We start from the raw sequence: 547 nt of genomic DNA on the forward strand, positions 1-547 counted from the left end.
TATATATACATATACATATTTATGTGATTGAGAATCTCTTCAAAGAACAACCAAAAGTTTTGAGAAGGAGAAGCAAACTCCTATTCGTTATCTAGCGTCTCTTCTATTTGACGAGCCTCAAAGGTCTCCTCCATCCAGGGAGAAGAAAAGCAGCTTAGTTGAACTAGGCCTTTCTATATATATGTATGGATATCGACGACCTTTCCGACAGGATGTAGCCAACAGCATGACTCTATTTAGCCCCCCCCCCCNNCAAATGCCAATGAAGAAGTAGAGGTTGTGTGAGGTCTTAGATTGGCTTCTGAACAAGGATGAAGTTTTGCCTCTGTTTTCTGTACGAAATAGCTAGTAGTTCAATTTCATGCATCAATAAGAGTCTCATATGTTCTAGAGTTTGAAGACGTCTCCCTCGTTTTTCTTATTCATCAAGTAGCTAAACTCCATACATGGCGCTCGTGGTTTCCCCTGCCTGTATGTTTGGGTCGTGTCAAGAGACTAATCAAAAGGAGACAGTGATGAGCAATGCTCTAATCGAAACTGCATAAAA

Source organism: Cystoisospora suis (assembly GCF_002600585.1).
Source record: "Cystoisospora suis strain Wien I chromosome Unknown contig_6744, whole genome shotgun sequence".
NCBI classification, from domain to species: Eukaryota; Apicomplexa; class Conoidasida; order Eucoccidiorida; family Sarcocystidae; genus Cystoisospora; species Cystoisospora suis.